The sequence below is a fragment of the Rhinoderma darwinii genome, chromosome 3, assembly GCF_050947455.1.
Source record: "Rhinoderma darwinii isolate aRhiDar2 chromosome 3, aRhiDar2.hap1, whole genome shotgun sequence".
NCBI lineage: Eukaryota > Metazoa > Chordata > Amphibia > Anura > Rhinodermatidae > Rhinoderma > Rhinoderma darwinii.
In genome coordinates, this window is record NC_134689.1 from 389381339 (window position 1) to 389407906 (window position 26568).

The window sequence follows — 26568 nt, forward strand, 5'->3', positions numbered from 1 at the left end:
TCAATCACATGAAAATATTTAGTTATTAGCTGGTTTCCATTTGATTTGCCTCACATGATTTCCAGATTCCATGAAAATATTTCCCCTCTATCTGGTTCGGACTTGCTTTGCAATACATGAAAGGAACTTATGGCAATCGGATCCTTGTGTAAGTTTTGAGGTGATCCAGAAATGTGATGCATAAGCAACAATACGCGTTGCATCTGGGCCAGTGGCGCAATGGACAACGCGTCTGACTACGAATCAGAAGATTGTAGGTTCGACTCTTACCTGGCTCGTACATGTTGCCATGATCGTATAGTGGTTAGTACTCTGCGTTGTGGCCGCAGCAACCCCGTTCCGAATCCGGGTCACAGCAGTAACCCTTTGCTTACTTATTTTTAATGATATTTACCCAAGGTTTAAGAATATTCATGGATTTTCAGGAAATACACAACACATTTTATCTACGGCTTGTTCTCTTTGTTCTAGATGGCAAAAATCTGGAAATATGTGATTTAGCCTGTTCCGAAAATGTGTTGTGGAAAAAAGTAAAAACTTCACAAGAGTTCTCAATCACATGAAAATATTTCGTTATTAGCTGGTTTCCATTTGATTTGCCTCACATGATTTCCGGATTCCATGAAAATATTTCCCCTCTATCTGGTTCCGACTTGCTTTGCAATACATGAAAGGAACTTATGGCAATCGGATCCTTGTGTAAGTTTTGAGGTGATCCAGAAATGTGATGCATAAGCAACAATCCGCGTTGCATCTGGGCCAGTGGCGCAATGGACAACGCGTCTGACTACGAATCAGAAGATTGTAGGTTCGACTCCTACCTGGCTCGTACATGTTGCCGTGATCGTATAGTGGTTAGTACTCTGCATTGTGGCCGCAGCAACCCCGTTCCGAATCCGGGTCACAGCAGTAACCCTTTGCTTACTTATTTTTAATGATATTTACCCAAGGTTTAAGAATATTCATGGATTTTCAGGAAATACACAACACATTTTATCTACGGCTTGTTCTCTTTGTTCTAGATGGCAAAAATCTGGAAATATGTGATTTAGCCTGTTCCGAAAATGTGTTGCGGAAAAAAGTAAAAACTTCACAAGAGTTCTCAATCACATGAAAATATTTCGTTATTAGCTGGTTTCCATTTTATTTGCCTCACATGATTTCCGGATTCCTTGAAAATATTTCCCCTCTATCTGGTTCCGACTTGCTTTGCAATACATGAAAGGAACTTATGGCAATCGGATCCTTGTGTAAGTTTTGAGGTGATCCTGAAATGTGATGCATAAGCAACAACACTCGTTGCATCTAGGCCAGTAGCGCAATGGACAACGCGTCTGACTACGAATCAGAAGATTGTAGGTTCGACTCCTACCTGCCTCGTACATGTTGCCGTGATCGTATAGTGGTTAGTACTCTGGGTTGTGGCTGCAGCAACCCCGATCCGAATCCGGGTCACGGCAGTAACCCTTTGCTTACTTATATTTAATGATATTTACCCAAGGTTTAAGAATATTCATGGATTTTCAGGAAATACACAACACATTTTATCTACGGCTTGTTCTCTTTGTTCTAGATGGCAAAAATCTGGAAATATGTGATTTAGCCTGTTCCGAAAATGTGTTGTGGAAAAAAGTAAAAACTTCACAAGAGTTCTCAATCACATGAAAATATTTCGTTATTAGCTGGTTTCCATTTGATTTGCCTCACATGATTTCCGGATTCCATGAAAATATTTCCCCTCTATCTGGTTCCGACTTGCTTTGCAATACATGAAAGGAACTTATGGCAATCAGAACCTTGTGTAAGTTTTGAGGTGATCCAGAAATGTGATGCATAAGCAACAATCCACTTTGCATCTCGGCCAGTGGCGCAATGGACAACGCGTCTGACTACGAATCAGAAGATTGTAGGTTCGACTCCTACCTGGCTCGTACATGTTGCCGTGATCGTATAGTGGTTAGTACTCTGCGTTGTGGCCGCAGCAACCCCGGTCCGAATCCGGGTCAGAGCAGTAACCCTTTGCTTACTTATTTTTAATGATATTTACCCAAGGTTTAAGAATATTCATGGATTTTCAGGAAATACACAACACATTTTATCTACGGCTTGTTCTCTTTGTTCTAGATGGCAAAAATCTGGAAATATGTGATTTAGCCTGTTCCGAAAATGTGTTGTGGAAAAAAGTAAAAACTTCACAAGAGTTCTCAATCACATGAAAATATTTCGTTATTAGCTGGTTTCCATTTGATTTGCCTCACATGATTTCCGGATTCCATGAAAATATTTCCCCTCTATCTGGTTCCGACTTGCTTTGCAATACATGAAAGGAACTTATGGCAATCGGATCCTTGTGTAAGTTTTGAGGTGATCCAGAAATGTGATGCATAAGCAACAATCCGCGTTGCATCTGGGCCAGTGGCGCAATGGACAACGCGTCTGACTACGAATCAGAAGATTGTAGGTTCGACTCCTACCTGGCTCGTACATGTTGCCGTGATCGTATAGTGGTTAGTACTCTGCGTTGTGGCCGCAGCAACCCCGGTCCGAATCCGGGTCACGGCAGTAACCCTTTGCTTACTTATATTTAATGATATTTACCCAAGGTTTAAGAATATTCATGGATTTTCAGGAAATACACAACACATTTTATCTACGGCTTGTTCTCTTTGTTCTAGATGGCAAAAATCTGGAAATATGTGATTTAGCCTGTTCCGAAAATGTGTTGTGGAAAAAAGTAAAAACTTCACAAGAGTTCTCAATCACATGAAAATATTTCGTTATTAGCTGGTTTCCATTTGATTTGCCTCACATGATTTCCGGATTCCATGAAAATATTTCCCCTCTATCTGGTTCCGACTTGCTTTGCAATACATGAAAGGAACTTATGGCAATCGGATCCTTGTGTAAGTTTTGAGGTGATCCAGAAATGTGATGCATAAGCAACAATCCGCGTTGCATCTGGGCCAGTGGCGCAATGGACAACGCGTCTGACTACGAATCAGAAGATTGTAGGTTCGACTCCTACCTGGCTCGTATATGTTGCCGTGATCGTATAGTGGTTAGTACTCTGCGTTGTGGCCGCAGCAACCCCGGTCCGAATCCGGGTCACGGCAGTAACCCTTTGCTTACTTATATTTAATGATATTTACCCAAGGTTTAAGAATATTCATGGATTTTCAGGAAATACACAACACATTTTATCTACGGCTTGTTCTCTTTGTTCTAGATGGCAAAAATCTGGAAATATGTGATTTAGCCTGTTCCGAAAATGTGTTGTGGAAAAAAGTAAAAACTTCACAAGAGTTCTCAATCACATGAAAATATTTCGTTATTAGCTGGTTTCCATTTGATTTGCCTCACATGATTTCCGGATTCCATGAAAATATTTCCCCTCTATCTGGTTCCGACTTGCTTTGCAATACATGAAAGGAACTTATGGCAATCGGATCCTTGTGTAAGTTTTGAGGTGATCCAGAAATGTGATGCATAAGCAACAATCCGCGTAGCATCTGGGCCAGTGGCGCAATGGACAACGCAACTGACTACGAATCAGAAGATTGTAGGTTCGACTCCTACCTGGCTTGTACATGTTGCCGTGATCGTATAGTGGTTAGTACTCTGCGTTGTGGCCGCAGCAACCCCGGTCCGAATCCGGGTCACGGCAGTAACCCTTTGCTTACTTATTTTTAATGATATTTACCCAAGGTTTAAGAATATTCATGGATTTTCAGGAAATACACAACACATTTTATCTACGGCTTGTTCTCTTTGTTCTAGATGGCAAAAATCTGGAAATATGTGATTTAGCCTGTTCCGAAAATGTGTTGTGGAAAAAAGTAAAAACTTCACAAGAGTTCTCAATCACATGAAAATATTTCGTTATTAGCTGGTTTCCATTTGATTTGCCTCACATGATTTCCGGATTCCATGAAAATATTTCCCCTCTATCTGGTTCCGACTTGCTTTGCAATACATGAAAGGAACTTATGGCAATCGGATCCTTGTGTAAGTTTTGAGGTGATCCAGAAATGTGATGCATAAGCAACAATCCACGTTGCATCTGGGCCAGTGGCGCAATGGACAACGCGTCTGACTACGAATCAGAAGATTGTAGGTTCGACTCCTACCTGGCTCGTACATGTTGCCGTGATCGTATAGTGGTTAGTACTCTGCGTTGTGGCCGCAGCAACCCCGGTCCGAATCCGGGTCACGGCAGTAACCCTTTGCTTACTTATATTTAATGATATTTACCCAAGGTTTAAGAATATTCATGGATTTTCAGGAAATACACAACACATTTTATCTACGGCTTGTTCTCTTTGTTCTAGATGGCAAAAATCTGGAAATATGTGATTTAGCCTGTTCCGAAAATGTGTTGTGGAAAAAAGTAAAAACTTCACAAGAGTTCTCAATCACATGAAAATATTTCGTTATTAGCTGGTTTCCATTTGATTTGCCTCACATGATTTCCGGATTCCATGAAAATATTTCCCCTCTATCTGGTTCCGACTTGCTTTGCAATACATGAAAGGAACTTATGGCAATCGGATCCTTGTGGAAGTTTTGAGGTGATCCAGAAATGTGATGCATAAGCAACAATCCGCGTTGCATCTGGGCCAGTGGCGCAATGGACAACGCGTCTGACTACGAATCAGAAGATTGTAGGTTCGACTCCTACCTGGCTCGTACATGTTGCCGTGATCGTATAGTGGTTAGTACTCTGCGTTGTGGCCGCAGCAACCCCGGTCCGAATCCGGGTCACGGCAGTAACCCTTTGCTTACTTATTTTTAATGATATTTACCCAAGGTTTAAGAATATTCATGGATTTTCAGGAAATACACAACACATTTTATCTACGGCTTGTTCTCTTTGTTCTAGATGGCAAAAATCTGGAAATATGTGATTTAGCCTGTTCCGAAAATGTGTTATGGAAAAAAGTAAAAACTTCACAAGAGTTCTCAATCACATGAAAATATTTCGTTATTAGCTGGTTTCCATTTGATTTGCCTCACATGATTTCCAGATTCCATGAAAATATTTCCCCTCTATCTGGTTCGGACTTGCTTTGCAATACATGAAAGGAACTTATGGCAATCGGATCCTTGTGTAAGTTTTGAGGTGATCCAGAAATGTGATGCATAAGCAACAATCCTCGTTGCATCTGGGCCAGTGGCGCAATGGACAACGCGTCTGACTACGAATCAGAAGATTGTAGGTTCGACTCTTACCTGGCTCGTACATGTTGCCGTGATCGTATAGTGGTTAGTACTCTGCGTTGTGGCCGCAGCAACCCCGTTCCGAATCCGGGTCACAGCAGTAACCCTTTGCTTACTTATTTTTAATGATATTTACCCAAGGTTTAAGAATATTCATGGATTTTCAGGAAATACACAACACATTTTATCTACGGCTTGTTCTCTTTATTCTAGATGGCAAAAATCTGGAAATATGTGATTTAGCCTGTTCCGAAAATGTGTTGTGGAAAAAAGTAAAAACTTCACAAGAGTTCTCAATCACATGAAAATATTTAGTTATTAGCTGGTTTCCATTTGATTTGCCTCACATGATTTCCAGATTCCATGAAAATATTTCCCCTCTATCTGGTTCGGACTTGCTTTGCAATACATGAAAGGAACTTATGGCAATCGGATCCTTGTGTAAGTTTTGAGGTGATCCAGAAATGTGATGCATAAGCAACAATACGCGTTGCATCTGGGCCAGTGGCGCAATGGACAACGCGTCTGACTACGAATCAGAAGATTGTAGGTTCGACTCTTACCTGGCTCGTACATGTTGCCGTAATCGTATAGTGGTTAGTACTCTGCGTTGTGGCCGCAGCAACCCCGTTCCGAATCCGGGTCACAGCAGTAACCCTTTGCTTACTTATTTTTAATGATATTTACCCAAGGTTTAAGAATATTCATGGATTTTCAGGAAATACACAACACATTTTATCTACGGCTTGTTCTCTTTGTTCTAGATGGCAAAAATCTGGAAATATGTGATTTAGCCTGTTCCGAAAATGTGTTATGGAAAAAAGTAAAAACTTCACAAGAGTTCTCAATCACATGAAAATATTTCGTTATTAGCTGGTTTCCATTTGATTTGCCTCACATGATTTCCGGATTCCATGAAAATATTTCCCCTCTATCTGGTTCCGACTTGCTTTGCAATACATGAAAGGAACTTATGGCAATCGGATCCTTGTGTAAGTTTTGAGGTGATCCAGAAATGTGATGCATAAGCAACAATCCTCGTTGCATCTGGGCCAGTGGCGCAATGGACAACGCGTCTGACTACAAATCAGAAGATTGTAGGTTCGACTCCTACCTGGTTCGTACATGTTGCCGTGATCGTATAGTGGTTAGTACTCTGTGTTGTGGCCGCAGCAACCCCGGTCCGAATCCGGGTCACGGCAGTAACCCTTTGCTTACTTATTTTTAATGATATTTACCCAAGGTTTAAGAATATTCATGGATTTTCAGGAAATACACAACACATTTTATCTACGGCTTGTTCTCTTTGTTCTAGATGGCAAAAATCTGGAAATATGTGATTTAGCCTGTTCCGAAAATGTGTTATGGAAAAAAGTAAAAACTTCACAAGAGTTCTCAATCACATGAAAATATTTCGTTATTAGCTGGTTTCCATTTGATTTGCCTCACATGATTTCCAGATTCCATGAAAATATTTCCCCTCTATCTGGTTCCGACTTGCTTTGCAATACATGAAAGGAACTTATGGCAATCGGATCCTTGTGTAAGTTTTGAGGTGATCCAGAAATGTGATGCATAAGCAACAATCCTCGTTGCATCTGGGCCAGTGGCGCAATGGACAACGCGTCTGACTACGAATCAGAAGATTGTAGGTTCGACTGTTGCCGTGATCGTATAGTGGTTAGTACTTTGCGTTGTGGCCGCAGCAACCCCGTTCCGAATCCGGGTCACAGCAGTAACCCTTTGCTTACTTATTTTTAATGATATTTACCCAAGGTTTAAGAATATTCATGGATTTTCAGGAAATACACAACACATTTTATCTACGGCTTGTTCTCTTTGTTCTAGATGGCAAAAATCTGGAAATATGTGATTTAGCCTGTTCCGAAAATGTGTTATGGAAAAAAGTAAAAACTTCACAAGAGTTCTCAATCACATGAAAATATTTCGTTATTAGCTGGTTTCCATTTGATTTGCCTCACATGATTTCCGGATTCCATGAAAATATTTCCCCTCTATCTGGTTCCGACTTGCTTTGCAATACATGAAAGGAACTTATGGCAATCGGATCCTTGTGTAAGTTTTGAGGTGATCCAGAAATGTGATGCATAAGCAACAATCCTCGTTGCATCTGGGCCAGTGGCGCAATGGACAACGCGTCTGACTACGAATCAGAAGATTGTAGGTTCGACTCCTACCTGGCTCGTACATGTTGCCGTGATCGTATAGTGGTTAGTACTCTGCGTTGTGGCCGCAGCAACCCCGGTCCGAATCCGGGTCACGGCAGTAACCCTTTGCTTACTTATTTTTAATGATATTTACCCAAGGTTTAAGAATATTCATGGATTTTCAGGAAATACACAACACATTTTATCTACGGCTTGTTCTCTTTGTTCTAGATGGCAAAAATCTGGAAATATGTGATTTAGCCTGTTCCGAAAATGTGTTGTGGAAAAAAGTAAAAACTTCACAAGAGTTCTCAATCACATGAAAATATTTAGTTATTAGCTGGTTTCCATTTGATTTGCCTCACATGATTTCCAGATTCCATGAAAATATTTCCCCTCTATCTGGTTCGGACTTGCTTTGCAATACATGAAAGGAACTTATGGCAATCGGATCCTTGTGTAAGTTTTGAGGTGATCCAGAAATGTGATACATAAGCAACAATACGCCTTGCATCTGGGCCAGTGGCGCAATGGACAACGCGTCTGACTACGAATCAGAAGATTGTAGGTTCGACTCTTACCTGGCTCGTACATGTTGCCGTGATCGTATAGTGGTTAGTACTCTGCGTTGTGGCCGCAGCAACCCCGTTCCGGGTCACAGCAGTAACCCTTTGCTTACTTATTTTTAATGATATTTACCCAAGGTTTAAGAATATTCATGGATTTTCAGGAAATACACAACACATTTTATCTACGGCTTGTTCTCTTTGTTCTAGATGGCAAAAATCTGGAAATATGTGATTTAGCCTGTTCCGAAAATGTGTTGTGGAAAAAAGTAAAAACTTCACAAGAGTTCTCAATCACATGAAAATATTTCGTTATTAGCTGGTTTCCATTTGATTTGCCTCACATGATTTCCGGATTCCATGAAAATATTTCCCCTCTATCTGGTTCCGACTTGCTTTGCAATACATGAAAGGAACTTATGGCAATCGGATCCTTGTGTAAGTTTTGAGGTGATCCAGAAATGTGATGCATAAGCAACAATCCTCGTTGCATCTGGGCCAGTGGTGCAATGGACAACGCGTCTGACTACGAATCAGAAGATTGTAGGTTCGACTCCTACCTGCCTCGTACATGTTGCCGTGATCATATTGTGGTTAGTACTCTGCGTTGTGGCCGCAGCAACCCCGATCCGAATCCGGGTCACGGCATTAACCCTTCGCTTACTAATTTTTAATGATATTTACCCAAGGTTTAAGAATATTCATGGATTTTCAGGAAATACACAACACATTTTATCTACGGCTTGTTCTCTTTGTTCTAGATGGCAAAAATCTGGAAATATGAATATGTGATTTAGCCTGTTCCGAAAATGTGTTGTGGAAAAAAGTAAAAACTTCACAAGAGTTCTCAATCACATGAAAATATTTCGTTATTAGCTGGTTTCCATTTGATTTGCCTCACATGATTTCCGGATTCCGTGAAAATATTTCCCCTCTATCTGGTTCCGACTTGCTTTGCAATACATGAAAGGAACTTATGGCAATCGGATCCTTGTGTTAGTTTTGAGGTGATCCAGAAATGTGATGCATAAGCAACAATACTCGCTGCATCTGGGCCAGTGGCGCAATGGACAACGCTTCTGACTACGTATCAGAAGATTGTAGGTTCGACTCCTACCTGCCTCGTATATGTTGCCGCGATCGTATAGTGGTTAGTACTCTGCGTTGTGGCTGTAGCAAGGTTTAAGAATATTCATGGATTTTCAGGAAATATACAACACATTTTATCTACGGCTTGTTCTCTTTGTTCTAGATGGCAAAAATCTGGAAATATGTGATTTAGCCTGTTCCGAAAATGTGTTGTGGAAAAAAGTAAAAACTTCACAAGTGTTCTCAATCACATGAAAATATTTCGTTATTAACTGGTTTCCGTTTGATTTGCCTCACATGATTTCCAGATTCCATGAAAATATTTCCCCTCTATCTGGTTCCGACTTGCTTTGCAATACATGAAAGGAACTTATGGCAATCGGATCCTTGTGTAAGTTTTCAGGTGATCCAGAAATGTGATGCATAAGCAACAATACTCGCTGCATCTGGGCCAGTGGCGCAATGGACAACGCTTCTGACTACGTATCAGAAGATTGTAGGTTCGACTCCTACCTGGCTCGTACATGTTGCCGTGATCGTATAGTGGTTAGTACTCTGCGTTGTGGCCGCAGCAACCCCAGTCCGGGTCACGGCAGTAACCCTTTGCTTACTTATTTTTAATGATATTTACCCAAGGTTTAAGAATATTCATGGATTTTCAGGAAATACACAACACATTTTATCTACGGCTTGTTCTCTTTGTTCTAGATGGCAAAAATCTGGAAATATGTGATTTAGCCTGTTCCGAAAATGTGTTGTGGAAAAAAGTAAAAACTTCACAAGAGTTCTCAATCACATGAAAATATTTCGTTATTAGCTGGTTTCCATTTGATTTGCCTCACATGATTTCCGGAATCCATGAAAATATTTCCCCTCTATCTGGTTCCGACTTGCTTTGCAATACATGAAAGGAACTTATGGCAATCGGATCCTTGTGTAAGTTTTGAGGTGATCCAGAAATGTGATGCATAAGCAACAATCCTCATTGCATCTGGGCCTGTGGTGCAATGGACAACGCGTCTGACTACGAATCACAAGATTGTAGGTTCGACTCCTACCTGGCTCGGACATGTTGCCGTGGTTGTATAGTGGTTAGTACTCTGCGTTGTGGCCGCCGCAACCCCGGTCTGAATCCGGGTCACGGCAGTAACCCTTTGCTTACTTATTTTTAATGATATTTACCCAAGGTTTAAGAATATTCATGGATTTTCAGGAAATACACAACACATTTTATCTACGGCTTGTTCTCTTTGTTCTAGATGGCAAAAATCTGGAAATATGTGATTTAGCCTGTTCCGAAAATGTGTTGTGGAAAAAAGTAAAAACTTCACAAGAGTTCTCAATCACATGAAAATATTTCGTTATTAGCTGGTTTCCATTTGATTTGCCTCACATGATTTCCGGATTCCATGAAAATATTTCCCCTCTATCTGGTTCCGACTTGCTTTGCAATACATGAAAGGAACTTATGGCAATCGGATCCTTGTGTAAGTTTTGAGGTGATCCAGAAATGTGATGCATAAGCAACAATACTCGTTGCATCTGGGCCAGTGGCGCAATGGACAACGCGTCTGACTACGAATCAGAAGATTGTAGGTTTGACTCCAACCTGGCTCGTACATGTTGCCGTGATCGTATAGTGGTTAGTACTCTGCGTTGTGGCCGCAGCAACCCCGGTCCGAGTCCGGGTCACGGCAGTAACCCTTTGCTTACTTATTTTTAATGATATTTACCCAAGGTTTAAGAATATTCATGGATTTTCAGGAAATACACAACACATTTTATCTACGGCTTGTTCTCTTTGTTCTAGATGGCAAAAATCTGGAAATATGTGATTTAGCCTGTTCCGAAAATGTGTTGTGGAAAAAACTAAAAACTTCACAAGAGTTCTCAATCACATGAAAATATTTCGTTATTAGCTGGTTTCCATTTGATTTGCCTCACATGATTTCCGGATTCCATGAAAATATTTCCCCTCTATCTGGTTCCGACTTGCTTTGCAATACATGAAAGGAACTTATGGCAATCGGATCCTTGTGTAAGTTTTGAGGTGATCCAGAAATGTGATGCATAAGCAACAATACTCGTTGCATCTGGGCCAGTGGCGCAATGGACAACGCGTCTGACTACGAATCAGAAGATTGTAGGTTTGACTCCAACCTGGCTCGTACATGTTGCCGTGATCGTATAGTGGTTAGTACTCTGCGTTGTGGCCGCAGCGACCCCGGTCCGAGTCCGGGTCACGGCAGTAACCCTTTGCTTACTTATTTTTAATGATATTTACCCAAGGTTTAAGAATATTCATGGATTTTCAGGAAATACACAACACATTTTATCTACGGCTTGTTCTGTTTGTTCTAGATGGCAAAAATCTGGAAATATGTGATTTAGCCTGTTCCGAAAATGTGTTGTGGAAAAAAGTAAAAACTTCACAAGAGTTCTCAATCACATGAAAATATTTCGTTATTAGCTGGTTTCCATTTGATTTGCCTCACATGATTTCCAGATTCCATGAAAATATTTCCCCTCTATGTGGTTCCGACTTGCTTTGCAATACATGAAAGGAACTTATGGCAATTGGATCCTTGTGTAAGTTTTGAGGTGATCCAGAAATGTGATGCATAAGCAACAATACTCGTTGCATCTGGGCTAGTGGCGCAATGGACAACGCGTCTGACTATGGATCAGAAGACTGTAGGTTCGACTCCTACCTGGCTCGTACATGTTGCTGTGATCGTATAGTGGTTAGTACTCTGCGTTGTGGCCGCCGCAACCCCGGTCCGAATCCGGGTCACGGCAGTAACCCTTTGCTTACTTATTTTTAATGATATTTACCCAAGGTTTAGGAATATTCATGGATTTTCAGGAAATACACAACACATTTTATCTACGGCTTGTTCTCTTTGTTCTAGATGGCAAAAATCTGGAAATATGTGATTTAGCCTGTTCCGAAAATGTGTTGTGGAAAAAAGTAAAAACTTCACAAGAGTTCTCAATCACATGAAAATATTTAGTTATTAGCTGGTTTCCATTTGATTTGCCTCACATGATTTCCAGATTCCATGAAAATATTTCCCCTCTATCTGGTTCCGACTTGCTTTGCAATACATGAACGGAACTTATGGCAATCGGATCCTTGTGTAAGTTTTGAGGTGATCCAGAAATGTGATGCATAAGCAACAATACTCGTTGCATCTGGGCCAGTGGCGCAATGGACAATGCGTCTGACTACGAATCAGAAGATTGTAGGTTCGACTTCTACCTGGCTCGTACATGTTGCCGTGATCGTATAGTGGTTAGTACTCCACGTTGTGGCTGCAGCAACCCGGGTCACGGCAGTAACCCTTTGCTTACTTATTTTTAATGATATTTACCCAAGGTTTAAGAATATTCATGGATTTTCAGGAAATACACAACACATTTTATCTACGGCTTGTTCTCTTTGTTCTAGATGGCAAAAATCTGGAAATATGTGATTTAGCCTGTTCCGAAAATGTGTTGTGGAAAAAAGTAAAAACTTCACAAGAGTTCTCAATCACATGAAAATATTTCGTTATTAGCTGGTTTCCATTTGATTTGCCTCACATGATTTCCAGATTCCATGAAAATATTTCCCCTCTATCTGGTTCCGACTTGCTTTGCAATACATGAAAGGAACTTATGGCAATCGGATCCTTGTGTAAGTTTTGAGGTGATCCAGAAATGTGATGCATAAGCAACAATACTCGTTGCATCTGGGCCAGTGGCGCAATGGACAACGCGTCTGACTACGAATCAGAAGATTGTAGGTTTGACTCCAACCTGGCTCGTACATGTTGCCGTGATCGTATAGTGGTTAGTACTCTGCGTTGTGGCCGCAGCAACCCCGGTCCGAGTCCGGGTCACGGCAGTACCCCTTTGCTTACTTATTTTTAATGATATTTACCCAAGGTTTAAGAATATTCATGGATTTTCAGGAAATACACAACACATTTTATCTACGGCTTGTTCTGTTTGTTCTAGATGGAAAAAATCTGGAAATATGTGATTTAGCCTGTTCCGAAAATGTGTTGTGGAAAAAAGTAAAAACTTCACAAGAGTTCTCAATCACATGAAAATATTTCGTTATTAGCTGGTTTCCATTTGATTTGCCTCACATGATTTCCAGATTCCATGAAAATATTTCCCCTCTATCTGGTTCCGACTTGCTTTGCAATACATGAAAGGAACTTATGGCAATCGGATCCTTGTGTAAGTTCCTTGTGTAAGTTTTGAGGTGATCCAGAAATGTGATGCATAAGTAACAATACTCGTTGCATCTGGGCTAGTGGTGCAATGGACAACGCGTCTGACTACGGATCAGAAGATTGTAGGTTCGACTCCTACCTGGCTCGTACATGTTGCTGTGATCGTATAGTGGTTAGTACTCTGCGTTGTGGCCGCCGCAACCCCGGTCCGAATCCGGGTCACGGCAGTCACCCTTTGCTTACTTATTTTTAATGATATTTACCCAAGGTTTAAGAATATTCATGGATTTTCAGGAAATACACAACACATTTTATCTACGGCTTGTTCTCTTTGTTCTAGATGGCAAAAATCTGGAAATATGTGATTTAGCCTGTTCCGAAAATGTGTTGTGGAAAAAAGTAAAAACTTCACAAGAGTTCTCAATCACATGAAAATATTTAGTTATTAGCTGGTTTCCATTTGATTTGCCTCACATGATTTCCAGATTCCATGAAAATATTTCCCCTCTATCTGGTTCCGACTTGCTTTGCAATACATGAACGGAACTTATGGCAATCGGATCCTTGTGTAAGTTTTGAGGTGATCCAGAAATGTGATGCATAAGCAACAATACTCGTTGCATCTGGGCCAGTGGCGCAATGGACAATGCGTCTGACTACGAATCAGAAGATTGTAGGTTCGACTTCTACCTGGCTCGTACATGTTGCCGTGATCGTATAGTGGTTAGTACTCCACGTTGTGGCTGCAGCAACCCGGGTCACGGCAGTAACCCTTTGCTTACTTATTTTTAATGATATTTACCCAAGGTTTAAGAATATTCATGGATTTTCAGGAAATACACAACACATTTTATCTACGGCTTGTTCTGTTTGTTCTAGATGGAAAAAATCTGGAAATATGTGATTTAGCCTGTTCCGAAAATGTGTTGTGGAAAAAAGTAAAAACTTCACAAGAGTTCTCAATCACATGAAAATATTTCGTTATTAGCTGGTTTCCATTTGATTTGCCTCACATGATTTCCAGATTCCATGAAAATATTTCCCCTCTATCTGGTTCCGACTTGCTTTGCAATACATGAAAGGAACTTATGGCAATCGGATCCTTGTGTAAGTTCCTTGTGTAAGTTTTGAGGTGATCCAGAAATGTGATGCATAAGCAACAATACTCGTTGCATCTGGGCCAGTGGCGCAATGGACAACGCGTCTGACTACGGATCAGAAGATTGTAGGTTCGACTCCTACCTGGCTCGTACATGTTGCTGTGATCGTATAGTGGTTAGTACTCTGCGTTGTGGCCGCCGCAACCCCGGTCCGAATCCGGGTCACGGCAGTCACCCTTTGCTTACTTATTTTTAATGATATTTACCCAAGGTTTAAGAATATTCATGGATTTTCAGGAAATACACAACACATTTTATCTACGGCTTGTTCTCTTTGTTCTAGATGGCAAAAATCTGGAAATATGTGATTTAGCCTGTTCCGAAAATGTGTTGTGGAAAAAAGTAAAAACTTCACAAGAGTTCTCAATCACATGAAAATATTTCGTTATTAGCTGGTTTCCATTTGATTTGCCTCACATGATTTCCAGATTCCATGAAAATATTTCCCCTCTATGTGGTTCCGACTTGCTTTGCAATACATGAAAGGAACTTATGGCAATTGGATCCTTGTGTAAGTTTTGAGGTGATCCAGAAATGTGATGCATAAGCAACAATACTCGTTGCATCTGGGCTAGTGGCGCAATGGACAACGCGTCTGACTATGGATCAGAAGACTGTAGGTTCGACTCCTACCTGGCTCGTACATGTTGCTGTGATCGTATAGTGGTTAGTACTCTGCGTTGTGGCCGCCGCAACCCCGGTCCGAATCCGGGTCACGGCAGTAACCCTTTGCTTACTTATTTTTAATGATATTTACCCAAGGTTTAGGAATATTCATGGATTTTCAGGAAATACACAACACATTTTATCTACGGCTTGTTCTCTTTGTTCTAGATGGCAAAAATCTGGAAATATGTGATTTAGCCTGTTCCGAAAATGTGTTGTGGAAAAAAGTAAAAACTTCACAAGAGTTCTCAATCACATGAAAATATTTAGTTATTAGCTGGTTTCCATTTGATTTGCCTCACATGATTTCCAGATTCCATGAAAATATTTCCCCTCTATCTGGTTCCGACTTGCTTTGCAATACATGAACGGAACTTATGGCAATCGGATCCTTGTGTAAGTTTTGAGGTGATCCAGAAATGTGATGCATAAGCAACAATACTCGTTGCATCTGGGCCAGTGGCGCAATGGACAATGCGTCTGACTACGAATCAGAAGATTGTAGGTTCGACTTCTACCTGGCTCGTACATGTTGCCGTGATCGTATAGTGGTTAGTACTCCACGTTGTGGCTGCAGCAACCCGGGTCACGGCAGTAACCCTTTGCTTACTTATTTTTAATGATATTTACCCAAGGTTTAAGAATATTCATGGATTTTCAGGAAATACACAACACATTTTATCTACGGCTTGTTCTCTTTGTTCTAGATGGCAAAAATCTGGAAATATGTGATTTAGCCTGTTCCGAAAATGTGTTGTGGAAAAAAGTAAAAACTTCACAAGAGTTCTCAATCACATGAAAATATTTCGTTATTAGCTGGTTTCCATTTGATTTGCCTCACATGATTTCCAGATTCCATGAAAATATTTCCCCTCTATCTGGTTCCGACTTGCTTTGCAATACATGAAAGGAACTTATGGCAATCGGATCCTTGTGTAAGTTTTGAGGTGATCCAGAAATGTGATGCATAAGCAACAATACTCGTTGCATCTGGGCCAGTGGCGCAATGGACAACGCGTCTGACTACGAATCAGAAGATTGTAGGTTTGACTCCAACCTGGCTCGTACATGTTGCCGTGATCGTATAGTGGTTAGTACTCTGCGTTGTGGCCGCAGCAACCCCGGTCCGAGTCCGGGTCACGGCAGTACCCCTTTGCTTACTTATTTTTAATGATATTTACCCAAGGTTTAAGAATATTCATGGATTTTCAGGAAATACACAACACATTTTATCTACGGCTTGTTCTGTTTGTTCTAGATGGAAAAAATCTGGAAATATGTGATTTAGCCTGTTCCGAAAATGTGTTGTGGAAAAAAGTAAAAACTTCACAAGAGTTCTCAATCACATGAAAATATTTCGTTATTAGCTGGTTTCCATTTGATTTGCCTCACATGATTTCCAGATTCCATGAAAATATTTCCCCTCTATCTGGTTCCGACTTGCTTTGCAATACATGAAAGGAACTTATGGCAATCGGATCCTTGTGTAAGTTCCTTGTGTAAGTTTTGAGGTGATCCAGAAATGTGATGCATAAGTAACAATACTCGTTGCATCTGGGCTAGTGGTGCAATGGACAACGCGTCTGACTACGGATCAGAAGATTGTAGGTTCGACTCCTACCTGGCTCGTACATGTTGCTGTGATCGTATAGTGGTTAGTACTCTGCGTTGTGGCCGCCGCAACCCCGGTCCGAATCCGGGTCACGGCAGTCACCCTTTGCTTACTTATTTTTAATGATATTTACCCAAGGTTTAAGAATATTCATGGATTTTCAGGAAATACACAACACATTTTATCTACGGCTTGTTCTCTTTGTTCTAGATGGCAAAAATCTGGAAATATGTGATTTAGCCTGTTCCGAAAATGTGTTGTGGAAAAAAGTAAAAACTTCACAAGAGTTCTCAATCACATGAAAATATTTAGTTATTAGCTGGTTTCCATTTGATTTGCCTCACATGATTTCCAGATTCCATGAAAATATTTCCCCTCTATCTGGTTCCGACTTGCTTTGCAATACATGAACGGAACTTATGGCAATCGGATCCTTGTGTAAGTTTTGAGGTGATCCAGAAATGTGATGCATAAGCAACAATACTCGTTGCATCTGGGCCAGTGGCGCAATGGACAATGCGTCTGACTACGAATCAGAAGATTGTAGGTTCGACTTCTACCTGGCTCGTACATGTTGCCGTGATCGTATAGTGGTTAGTACTCCACGTTGTGGCTGCAGCAACCCGGGTCACGGCAGTAACCCTTTGCTTACTTATTTTTAATGATATTTACCCAAGGTTTAAGAATATTCATGGATTTTCAGGAAATACACAACACATTTTATCTACGGCTTGTTCTGTTTGTTCTAGATGGAAAAAATCTGGAAATATGTGATTTAGCCTGTTCCGAAAATGTGTTGTGGAAAAAAGTAAAAACTTCACAAGAGTTCTCAATCACATGAAAATATTTCGTTATTAGCTGGTTTCCATTTGATTTGCCTCACATGATTTCCAGATTCCATGAAAATATTTCCCCTCTATCTGGTTCCGACTTGCTTTGCAATACATGAAAGGAACTTATGGCAATCGGATCCTTGTGTAAGTTCCTTGTGTAAGTTTTGAGGTGATCCAGAAATGTGATGCATAAGCAACAATACTCGTTGCATCTGGGCCAGTGGCGCAATGGACAACGCGTCTGACTACGGATCAGAAGATTGTAGGTTCGACTCCTACCTGGCTCGTACATGTTGCTGTGATCGTATAGTGGTTAGTACTCTGCGTTGTGGCCGCCGCAACCCCGGTCCGAATCCGGGTCACGGCAGTCACCCTTTGCTTACTTATTTTTAATGATATTTACCCAAGGTTTAAGAATATTCATGGATTTTCAGGAAATACACAACACATTTTATCTACGGCTTGTTCTCTTTGTTCTAGATGGCAAAAATCTGGAAATATGTGATTTAGCCTGTTCCGAAAATGTGTTGTGGAAAAAACTAAAAACTTCACAAGAGTTCTCAATCACATGAAAATATTTCGTTATTAGCTGGTTTCCATTTGATTTGCCTCACATGATTTCCGGATTCCATGAAAATATTTCCCCTCTATCTGGTTCCGACTTGCTTTGCAATACATGAAAGGAACTTATGGCAATCGGATCCTTGTGTAAGTTTTGAGGTGATCCAGAAATGTGATGCATAAGCAACAATACTCGTTGCATCTGGGCCAGTGGCGCAATGGACAACGCGTCTGACTACGAATCAGAAGATTGTAGGTTTGACTCCAACCTGGCTCATACATGTTGCCGTGATCGTATAGTGGTTAGTACTCTGCGTTGTGGCCGCAGCAACCCCGGTCCGAGTCCGGGTCACGGCAGTAACCCTTTGCTTACTTATTTTTAATGATATTTACCCAAGGTTTAAGAATATTCATGGATTTTCAGGAAATACACAACACATTTTATCTACGGCTTGTTCTGTTTGTTCTAGATGGCAAAAATCTGGAAATATGTGATTTAGCCTGTTCCGAAAATGTGTTGTGGAAAAAAGTAAAAACTTCACAAGAGTTCTCAATCACATGAAAATATTTCGTTATTAGCTGGTTTCCATTTGATTTGCCTCACATGATTTCCAGATTCCATGAAAATATTTCCCCTCTATGTGGTTCCGACTTGCTTTGCAATACATGAAAGGAACTTATGGCAATTGGATCCTTGTGTAAGTTTTGAGGTGATCCAGAAATGTGATGCATAAGCAACAATACTCGTTGCATCTGGGCTAATGGCGCAATGGACAACGTGTCTGACTATGGATCAGAAGATTGTAGGTTCGACTCCTACCTGGCTTGTACATGTTGCTGTGATCGTATAGTGGTTAGTACTCTGCGTTGTGGCCGCCGCAACCCCGGTCAGAATCCGAGTCACGGCAGTAACCCTTTGCTTACTTATTTTTAATTATATTTACCCAAGGTTTAAAAATATTCATGGATTTTCAGGAAATACACAACACATTTTATCTACGGCTTGTTCTCTTTGTTCTAGATGGCAAAAATCTGGAAATATGTGATTTAGCCTGTTCCGAAAATGTGTTGTGGAAAAAAGTAAAAACTTCACAAGAGTTCTCAATCACGGTCCGAATCTGGTTTCCATTTGATTTGCCTCACATGATTTCCAGATTCCATGAAAATATTTCCCCTCTATCTGGTTCCGACTTGCTTTGCAATACATGAACGGAACTTATGGCAATCGGATCCTTGTGTAAGTTTTGAGGTGATCCAGAAATGTGATGCATAAGCAACAATACTCGTTGCATCTGGGCCAGTGGCGCAATGGACAATGCGTCTGACTACGAATCAGAAGATTGTAGGTTCGACTTCTACCTGGCTCGTACATGTTGCCGTGATCGTATAGTGGTTAGTACTCCACGTTGTGGCTGCAGCAACCCGGGTCACGGCAGTAACCCTTTGCTTACTTATTTTTAATGATATTTACCCAAGGTTTAAGAATATTCATGGATTTTCAGGAAATACACAACACATTTTATCTACGGCTTGTTCTCTTTGTTCTAGATGGCAAAAATCTGGAAATATGTGATTTAGCCTGTTCCGAAAATGTGTTGTGGAAAAAAGTAAAAACTTCACAAGAGTTCTCAATCACATGAAAATATTTCGTTATTAGCTGGTTTCCATTTGATTTGCCTCACATGATTTCCGGATTCCATGAAAATATTTCCCCTCTATCTGGTTCCGACTTGCTTTGCAATACATGAAAGGAACTTATGGCAATCGGATCCTTGTGTAAGTTTTGAGGTGATCCAGAAATGTGATGCATAAGCAACAATCCTCGTTGCATCTGGGCCAGTGGTGCAATGGACAACACGTCTGACTACGAATCAGAAGATTGTAGGTTTGACTCCTACCTGGCTCGTACATGTTGCCGTGATCGTATAGTGGTTAGTACTCTGCGTTGTGGCCGCAGCAACCCCGGTCCGAATCCAGGTCACGGCAGTAACCCTTTGCTTACTTATTTTTAATGATATTTACCCAAGGTTTAAGAATATTCATGGATTTTCAGGAAATACACAACACATTTTATCTACGGCTTGTTCTCTTTGTTCTAGATGGCAAAAATCTGGAAATACGTGATTTAGCCTGTTCCGAAAATGTGTTGTGGAAAAAAGTAAAAACTTCACAAGAGTTCTCAATCACATGAAAATATTTCGTTATTAGCTGGTTTCCATTTGATTTGCCTCACATGATTTCCGGATTCCATGAAAATATTTCCCCTCTATCTGGTTCCGACTTGCTTTGCAATACATGAAAGGAACTTATGGCAATCGGATCCTTGTGTAAGTTTTGAGGTGATCCAGAAATGTGATGCATAAGCAACAATACTCGTTGCATCTGGGCCAGTGGCGCAATGGACAACGCGTCTGACTACGAATCAGAAGATTGTAGGTTTGACTCCAACCTGGCTCGTACATGTTGCCGTGATCGTATAGTGGTTAGTACTCTGCGTTGTGGCCGCAGCAACCCCGGTCCGAGTCCGGGTCACGGCAGTAACCCTTTGCTTACTTATTTTTAATGATATTTACCCAAGGTTTAAGAATATTCATGGATTTTCAGGAAATACACAACACATTTTATCTACGGCTTGTTCTGTTTGTTCTAGATGGCAAAAATCTGGAAATATGTGATTTAGCCTGTTCCGAAAATGTGTTGTGGAAAAAACTAAAAACTTCACAAGAGTTCTCAATCACATGAAAATATTTCGTTATTAGCTGGTTTCCATTTGATTTGCCTCACATGATTTCCGGATTCCATGAAAATATTTCCCCTCTATCTGGTTCCGACTTGCTTTGCAATACATGAAAGGAACTTATGGCAATCGGATCCTTGTGTAAGTTTTGAGGTGATCCAGAAATGTGATGCATAAGCAACAATACTCGTTGCATCTGGGCCAGTGGCGCAATGGACAACGCGTCTGACTACGAATCAGAAGATTGTAGGTTTGACTCCAACCTGGCTCGTACATGTTGCCGTGATCGTATAGTGGTTAGTACTCTGCGTTGTGGCCGCAGCAACCCCGGTCCGAGTCCGGGTCACGGCAGTAACCCTTTGCTTACTTATTTTTAATGATATTTACCCAAGGTTTAAGAATATTCATGGATTTTCAGGAAATACACAACACATTTTATCTACGGCTTGTTCTGTTTGTTCTAGATGGAAAAAATCTGGAAATATGTGATTTAGCCTGTTCCGAAAATGTGTTGTGGAAAAAAGTAAAAACTTCACAAGAGTTCTCAATCACATGAAAATATTTCGTTATTAGCTGGTTTCCATTTGATTTGCCTCACATGATTTCCAGATTCCATGAAAATATTTCCCCTCTATCTGGTTCCGACTTGCTTTGCAATACATGAAAGGAACTTATGGCAATCGGATCCTTGTGTAAGTTTTGAGGTGATCCAGAAATGTGATGCATAAGCAACAATCCTCGTTGCATCTAGGCTAGTGGCGCAATGGACAATGCGTCTGACTATGAATCAGAAGATTGTAGGTTCGACTCCTACCTGGCTCGTACATGTTGCCGTGATTGTATAGTGGTTAGTACTCTGCGTTGTGGCCGCAGCAACCCCGGTCCGAATCCGGGTCACGGCAGTAACCCTTTGCTTACTTATTTTTAATGATATTTACCCAAGGTTTAAGAATATTCATGGATTTTCAGGAAATACACAACACATTTTATCTACGGCTTGTTCTGTTTGTTCTAGATGGCAAAAATCTGGAAATATGTGATTTAGCCTGTTCCGAAAATGTGTTGTGGAAAAAAGTAAAAACTTCACAAGAGTTCTCAATCACATGAAAATATTTCGTTATTAGCTGGTTTCCATTTGATTTGCCTCACATGATTTCCAGATTCCATGAAAATATTTCCCCTCTATCTGGTTCCGACTTGCTTTGCAATACATGAAAGGAACTTATGGCAATCGGATCCTTGTGTAAGTTTTGAGGTTATCCAGAAATGTGATGCATAAGCAACAATACTCATTGCATCTGGGCCAGTGGCGCAATGGACAACGCGTCTGACTACGAATCAGAAGATTGTGGGTTTGACTCCTACCTGGCTCGTACATGTTGCCGTGATCGTATAGTGGTTAGTACTCTGCGTTGTGGCCGCAGCAACCCCGGTCCGAATCCAGGTCACGGCAGTAACCGTTTGCTTACTTATTTTTAATGATATTTACCCAAGGTTTAAGAATATTCATGGATTTTCAGGAAATACACAACACATTTTATCTATGGCTTGTTCTCTTTGTTCTAGATGGCAAAAATCTGGAAATATGTGATTTAGCCTGTTCCGAAAATGTGTTGTGGAAAAAAGTAAAAACTTCACAAGAGTTCTCAATCACATGAAAATATTTCGTTATTAGCTGGTTTCCATTTGATTTGCCTCACATGATTTCCAGATTCCATGAAAATATTTCCCCTCTATCTGGTTCCGACTTGCTTTGCAATACATGAAAGGAACTTATGGCAATCGGATCCTTGTGTAAGTTTTGAGGTGATCCAGAAATGTGATGCATAAGCAACAATACTCGTTGCATCTGGGCCAGTGGCGCAATGGACAACGCGTCTGACTACGAATCAGAAGATTGTAGGTTCGGCTCGTACATGTTGCCGTGATCGTATAGTGGTTAGTATTCCACGTTGTGGCTGCAGCAACCCTGGTCCGAATCTGGGTCACGGCAGTAACCGTTTGCTAACTTATTTTTAATGACATTTACCCAAGGTTTAAGAATATTCATGGATTTTCAAGAAATACACAACACATTTTATCTACGGCTTGTTCTCTTTGTTCTAGATGGCAAAAATCTGGAAATATGTGATTTAGCCTGTTCCAAAAATGTGTTGTGGAAAAAAGTAAAAACTTCACAAGAGTTCTCAATCACATGAAAATATTTCGTTATTAGCTGGTTTCCATTTGATTTGCCTCACATGATTTCCAGATTCCATGAAAATATTTCCCCTCTATCTGGTTCCGACTTGCTTTGCAATACTTGAAAGGTACTTATGGCAATCGGATCCTTGTGTAAGTTTTGAGGTGATCGAGAAATGTGATGCATAAGCAACAATATCCATTGCATCTGGGCAAGTGGCGCAATGGACAACACGTCTGACTACGAATCAGAAAATTGTAAGTTTGACTCCTACCTGGCTCGTACATGTTGCCGTGATCGTATAGTAGTTAGTACTCTGCGTTGTGGCCGCAGCAACCCCGGTCCGGGTCACGGAAGTAACCCTTTGCTTACTTATTTTTAATGATATTTACCCAAGGTTTAAGAATATTCATGGATTTTCAGGAAATACACAACACATTTTATCTACGGCTTGTTCTCTTTGTTCTAGATGGCAAAAATCTGGAATATATGTGATTTAGCCTGTTCCGAAAATGTGTTGTGGAAAAAAGTAAAAACTTCACAAGAGTTCTCAATCACATGAAAATATTTCGTTATTAGCTGGTTTCCATTTGATTTGCCTCACATGATATCCAGATTCCATGAAAATATTTCCCCTCTATCTGGTTCCGACTTGCTTTGCAATACATGAAAGGTACTTATGGCAATCGGATCCTTGTGTAAGTTTTGAGGTGATCCAGAAATGTGATGCATAAGCAACAATACTCATTGCATCTGGGCCAGTGGCGCAATGGACAACACGTCTGACTACGAATCAGAAAATTGTAGGTTTGACTCCTACCTGGCTCGTACATGTTGCCGTGATCGTATAGTGGTTAGTACTCTGCGTTGTGGCCGCAGCAACCCCGGTCCGAATCCAGGTCACGGCAGTAACCGTTTGCTTACTTATTTTTAATGATATTTACCCAAGGTTTAAGAATATTCATGGATTTTCAGGAAATACACAACACATTTTATCTATGGCTTGTTCTCTTTGTTCTAGATGGCAAAAATCTGGAAATATGTGATTTAGCCTGTTCCGAAAATGTGTTGTGGAAAAAAGTAAAAACTTCACAAGTGTTCTCAATCACATGAAAATATTTCGTTATTAACTGGTTTCCGTTTGATTTGCCTCACATGATTTCCAGATTCCATGAAAATATTTCCCCTCTATCTGGTTCCGACTTGCTTTGCAATACATGAAAGGAACTTATGGCAATCGGATCCTTGTGTAAGTTTTGAGGTGATCCAGAAATGTGATGCATAAGCAACAATACTCGTTGCATCTGGGCCAGTGGCGCAATGGACAACGCGTCTGACTACGAATCAGAAGATTGTAGGTTAGATTGTAGGTTCGGCTCGTACATGTTGCCGTGATCGTATAGTGGTTAGTATTCCACATTGTGGCTGCAGCAACCCTGGTCCGAATCTGGGTCATGGCAGTAACCCTTTGCTAACTTATTTTTAATGACATTTACCCAAGGTTTAAGAATATTCATGGATTTTCAAGAAATACACAACACATTTTATCTACGGCTTGTTCTCTTTGTTCTAGATGGCAAAAATCTGGAAATATGTGATTTAGCCTGTTCCAAAAATGTGTTGTGGAAAAAAGTAAAAACTTCACAAGAGTTCTCAATCACATGAAAATATTTCGTTATTAGCTGGTTTCCATTTGATTTGCCTCACATGATTTCCAGATTCCATGAAAATATTTCCCCTCTATCTGGTTCCGACTTGCTTTGCAATACTTGAAAGGTACTTATGGCAATCGGATCCTTGTGTAAGTTTTGAGGTGATCCAGAAATGTGATGCATAAGCAACAATACTCATTGCATCTGGGCCAGTGGCGCAATGGACAACACGTCTGACTACGAATCAGAAAATTGTAGGTTTGACTCCTACCTGGCTCGTACATGTTGCCGTGATCGTATAGTGGTTAGTACTCTGCGTTGTGGCCGCAGCAACCCCGGTCCGGGTCACGGCAGTAACCCTTTGCTTACTTATTTTTAATGATATTTACCCAAGGTTTAAGAATATTCATGGATTTTCAGGAAATACACAACACATTTTATCTACGGCTTGTTCTCTTTGTTCTAGATGGCAAAAATCTGGAAATATGTGATTTAGCCTGTTCCGAAAATGTGTTGTGGAAAAAAGTAAAAACTTCACAAGAGTTCTCAATCACATGAAAATATTTCGTTATTAGCTGGTTTCCATTTGATTTGCCTCACATGATTTCCGGATTCCATGAAAATATTTCCCCTCTATCTGGTTCCGACTTGCTTTGCAATACATGAAAGGTACTTATGGCAATCGGATCCTTGTGTAAGTTTTGAGGTGATCCAGAAATGTGATGCATAAGCAACAATACTCATTGCATCTGGGCCAGTGGCGCAATGGACAACACGTCTGACTACGAATCAGAAAATTGTAGGTTTGACTCCTACCTGGCTTGTACATGTTGCCGTGATCGTATAGTGGTTAGTACTCTGCGTTGTGGCCGCAGCAACCCCGGTCCAAATCCAGGTCACGGCAGTAACCGTTTGCTTACTTATTTTTAATGATATTTACCCAAGGTTTAAGAATATTCATGGATTTTCAGGAAATACACAACACATTTTATCTATGGCTTGTTCTCTTTGTTCTAGATGGCAAAAATCTGGAAATATGTGATTTAGCCTGTTCCGAAAATGTGTTGTGGAAAAAAGTAAAAACTTCACAAGAGTTCTCAATCACATGAAAATATTTCGTTATTAGCTGGTTTCCATTTGATTTGCCTCACATGATTTCCGGATTCCATGAAAATATGTCCCCTCTATCTGGTTCCGACTTGCTTTGCAATACATGAAAGGAACTTATGGCAATCGGATGCTTGTGTAAGTTTTGAGGTTATCCAGAAATGTGATGCATAAGCAACAATACTCATTGCATCCGGGCCAGTGGCGCAATGGACAACGCGTCTGACTACGAATCAGAAGATTGTAGGTTTGACTCCTACCTGGCTCGTACATGTTGCCGTGATCGTATAGTGGTTAGTACTCTGCGTTGTGGCCGCAGCAATCCAGGTCACGGCAGTAACCATTTGCTTACTTATTTTTAATGATATTTACCCAAGGTTTAAGAATATTCATGGATTTTCAGGAAATACACAACACATTTTATCTACGGCTTGTTCTCTTTGTTCTAGATGGCAAAAATCTAGAAATATGTGATTTAGCCTGTTCCGAAAATGTGTTGTGGAAAAAAGTAAAAACTTCACAAGAGTTCTCAATCACATGAAAATATTTCGTTATTAGCTGGTTTCCATTTGATTTGCCTCACATGATTTCCGGATTCCATGAAAATATTTCCCCTCTATCTGGTTCCGACTTGCATTGCAATACATGAAAGGAACTTATGGCAATCGGATCCTTGTGTAAGTTTTGAGGTGATCCAGAAATGTGATGCATAAGCAACAATACTCGTTGCTTCTGGGCCAGTGGCGCAATGGACAACGCGTCTGACTACGAATCAGCAGATTGTAGGTTCGA

At 40.6% G+C, this 26568-nt stretch overlaps 10 non-coding genes across 10 annotated transcripts; all 10 read left to right on the forward strand.

Annotated features, from left to right (window-relative positions):
* The first annotated feature begins 756 nt into the window (after window positions 1-756).
* Window positions 757-829, forward strand: TRNAR-ACG (transfer RNA arginine (anticodon ACG)). The gene has a single exon. It is a non-coding gene; the product is annotated as a tRNA-Arg (tRNA).
* A 1580-nt stretch (window positions 830-2409) lies between these two features.
* On the forward strand, window positions 2410-2482 carry TRNAR-ACG (transfer RNA arginine (anticodon ACG)). Its single transcript has one exon. It is a non-coding gene; the product is annotated as a tRNA-Arg (tRNA).
* Window positions 2483-2960: 478 nt separating this feature from the next.
* On the forward strand, window positions 2961-3033 carry TRNAR-ACG (transfer RNA arginine (anticodon ACG)). The gene has a single exon. It is a non-coding gene; the product is annotated as a tRNA-Arg (tRNA).
* Window positions 3034-4062: 1029 nt separating this feature from the next.
* TRNAR-ACG (transfer RNA arginine (anticodon ACG)) lies at window positions 4063-4135 on the forward strand. The gene has a single exon. It is a non-coding gene; the product is annotated as a tRNA-Arg (tRNA).
* A 478-nt stretch (window positions 4136-4613) lies between these two features.
* On the forward strand, window positions 4614-4686 carry TRNAR-ACG (transfer RNA arginine (anticodon ACG)). The gene has a single exon. It is a non-coding gene; the product is annotated as a tRNA-Arg (tRNA).
* Window positions 4687-6266: 1580 nt separating this feature from the next.
* On the forward strand, window positions 6267-6339 carry TRNAC-ACA (transfer RNA cysteine (anticodon ACA)). Its single transcript has one exon. It is a non-coding gene; the product is annotated as a tRNA-Cys (tRNA).
* A 1011-nt stretch (window positions 6340-7350) lies between these two features.
* On the forward strand, window positions 7351-7423 carry TRNAR-ACG (transfer RNA arginine (anticodon ACG)). The gene has a single exon. It is a non-coding gene; the product is annotated as a tRNA-Arg (tRNA).
* Window positions 7424-11216: 3793 nt separating this feature from the next.
* On the forward strand, window positions 11217-11288 carry TRNAH-GUG (transfer RNA histidin (anticodon GUG)). The gene has a single exon. It is a non-coding gene; the product is annotated as a tRNA-His (tRNA).
* Window positions 11289-11686: 398 nt separating this feature from the next.
* On the forward strand, window positions 11687-11759 carry TRNAH-AUG (transfer RNA histidin (anticodon AUG)). Its single transcript has one exon. It is a non-coding gene; the product is annotated as a tRNA-His (tRNA).
* Window positions 11760-14994: 3235 nt separating this feature from the next.
* TRNAH-AUG (transfer RNA histidin (anticodon AUG)) lies at window positions 14995-15067 on the forward strand. Its single transcript has one exon. It is a non-coding gene; the product is annotated as a tRNA-His (tRNA).
* The last annotated feature ends 11501 nt before the right edge of the window (window positions 15068-26568 follow it).